The sequence below is a fragment of the Portunus trituberculatus genome, chromosome 43 (genome assembly GCF_017591435.1).
Source record: "Portunus trituberculatus isolate SZX2019 chromosome 43, ASM1759143v1, whole genome shotgun sequence".
Classification (NCBI taxonomy): domain Eukaryota; kingdom Metazoa; phylum Arthropoda; class Malacostraca; order Decapoda; family Portunidae; genus Portunus; species Portunus trituberculatus.
In genome coordinates this window covers 16,841,838-16,844,337 of record NC_059297.1, presented here as the reverse complement: position 1 = coordinate 16,844,337, position 2,500 = coordinate 16,841,838, and the positions used below count along the sequence as shown (strand labels likewise).

Sequence of the window (2,500 nt, the reverse complement as noted above, 5' to 3'; positions counted from 1 at the left end):
ATTTGATTTTACTTTCTTTTCTGGCTCTTCAATTGCTATTGTGATATAATACAATCTTATTTGTCATGGTAGGAAAAAAAATGTCCGACAGTTTTATAGTCCTCACTTCAAACACTGCCATAATCAGCATCAGAATTTATATGCTCGCATCTCGTACCTTGTTTCACCCAATCGTAGTCGTGTTTGCATTGCTTGGAAAAAAAAAGTTGTTTCAATGTATAGTTACAGCCACTCAGAGTTAAAACCAAGAGAAGATCCATTATTTCGCGCGTAAAGAACTTTTCTACCGCTGTCACCATTCTGTAGCTATTGTAGGTGAGGCTTGGCGAGGCAGCATTACGGAATGATAAACTGACCATCTCATCAAACTGTGAAAGGAAAACACGTGAAAAGTAATCATTAGGAAATCCCTGTTTGTTTGAAATTCTCGAGAAAAGTTAAAATGAGTAGTTTTACTTTTCAGTAGTGGTCAAAAAGCCTCAAAGACCAATAGATGTTCCAGTTATTAATTAATTTATATATATTGTTTTGACTGCATGTTTGTTTAGGCTATATTTGTATTTGAAAAAGCACGACTACCCCTTTACACAACACAAAGATTTAGTGATTATAATGAATAATTTACTGCTTGCAGCTGTCTTGTCCAAGTTACAATGAATTTTGCAATTATTCCATAATCATATCAGTAACTAATGATGAACAGTACAGTTATCAATTATGTTATCCATATCTAGGTGGTATTTCCAGGTAATAGGAATCTTTGTATTAACATTTGCAGCACACTTTAGATATCATAATATTACTGAATAATGTGAGGAAACCATAATACGTACAAATGCTTAAATAGCTTGATTAACCGGAGTGCAAGATGTTCTCGTTTGAGAATGATTGATTGCTGGTTTGTATATGTAAAAAAACGCAAAACAAAACATACATGATCACACATAAACATCCCCCCTCACGCTCTACACCTCGCGCTTCAAGTGACTCACCTTTCATATCTGGCTCTGAACACATGACTTGCCACGGTACATGAGCGCATCTGGCCCAAGTGTGGCAAGGGTAGGGCCCAAGGGAACCATCTGCAGGGTGGAGCCGTTCAGGAGAGTAGCGGTTCTTAAACTCTGACGGCACATATTGCACTGCGGTCCCCCTCCTCCGAGCCGACAGCCTGTGATAGATTGGCGATACAAAAATGAAAGTAAAAGCTGTGCAGAAAAGAGTTGTGCATCAATGTATTTTTTTGAGTGGACATGTCTTTCTCTTTTTCATTGTATTATTTTTCGTCCACTTTCTTTGGATTTCTTTTTCTTTCTCTTTTGATCTTATTTTTCTCTTTCGTTCTAATTTCTTTCATTAAAGTTTGTTTCTCTTTCTTTCCTTTCTTTTTTTCATCCCTTCTTTATTCCTCTCTCTCTCTCTCTCTCTCTCTCTCTCTCTCTCTCTCTCTCTCTCTCTCTCTCTCTCTCTCTCTCTCTCTCTCTCTCTCTCTCTCTCTCTCTCTCTCTCTCTCTCTCTCTCTCTGCCAGTAACTATTTCTTTTCGTACACATGTTAGTCTGTTACCTTAATGATGAAATAAAAAAAGTAATCTGACGGCATAAAGAACAAGGTAAAAGGGACAAATAAATGTGATAGTGATTACTTATTCATGTGTTCATTTTTTCGTATTTTACTATTCTTATTGTTGTTATTGTTATTATCATTATTATTATTATTATTATTATTATTATTATTATTATTATTATTATTATTAGTAGTAGTAGTAGTAGTAGTAGTAGGAGTTATAGTAATATCATTATTATTATTATTATTATTATTATTATTATTATTATTATTATTATTATTATTATTATTATTATTATTATTATTATTATTATTATTATTATTATTATATATTTTTATTATTATTATTTTTATTATTATTATTATTATTATTATTATTATTATTATTATTATTATTATTATTATTATTATTATTGTATCATGTATTCCATGTAACACGTTTCTCACTATTATTTAATTAGTGAGAGCTCTATGACTTCACGGGGACTGTTCTAACTTCGGAGCAGTAAGAAGGTACTCTGTGTGCCTTTGCCTTTGTTGAATAGTTGGTACTTCCAGGCATTTGTTTTCTGTACTTTGTTCTCTTCACTCTACCTGCACCTGCTAGCACTACCACCATAGCACAACATTCTCGTACTCTTCGAAAAAGACGAGAGGAGAGAAGATTGGGGTAGCAGCATTAATAGGAAGGGTAGAAAGTGGAGGCAACGAAGGACTGAGAAGACGAGCGATAGATAACGAGAGAGAGGAAGAGAAAGAGAGGAGTGGGATGAGAAGAAACAAATTAACCAACTCACACCTACTGTTCCTTGCGGTGAGTCCCTCCCTGGACGAGTACACGAGAAGGTGGTTGTTAGATCGCTGAGAGGCAGGTGTGGTGCGGAAGGTCCCATTTGGTCCTTGACGTGTGTCTATGGTGGAGAGAGACCAGATTA

General features: G+C 35.0%; 1 long non-coding RNA gene across 1 annotated transcript in view; it reads right to left on the bottom strand.

Moving 5' to 3' along the window:
• The window catches only part of LOC123518228, a 2,555-nt gene extending 77 nt beyond the window's left edge, over positions 1-2,478 (bottom strand). The window contains exons 1-3 of the long non-coding RNA XR_006678719.1: positions 2,369-2,478; positions 993-1,171; positions 1-368 (exon numbers count right to left, since the gene is read on the bottom strand). The exon at positions 1-368 is cut by the window's left edge and continues 77 nt beyond it. This is a non-coding gene — a long non-coding RNA (uncharacterized LOC123518228). The remainder of the gene's footprint in view (positions 369-992; positions 1,172-2,368) is intronic.
• Between the last annotated feature and the right edge of the window lie 22 nt (positions 2,479-2,500).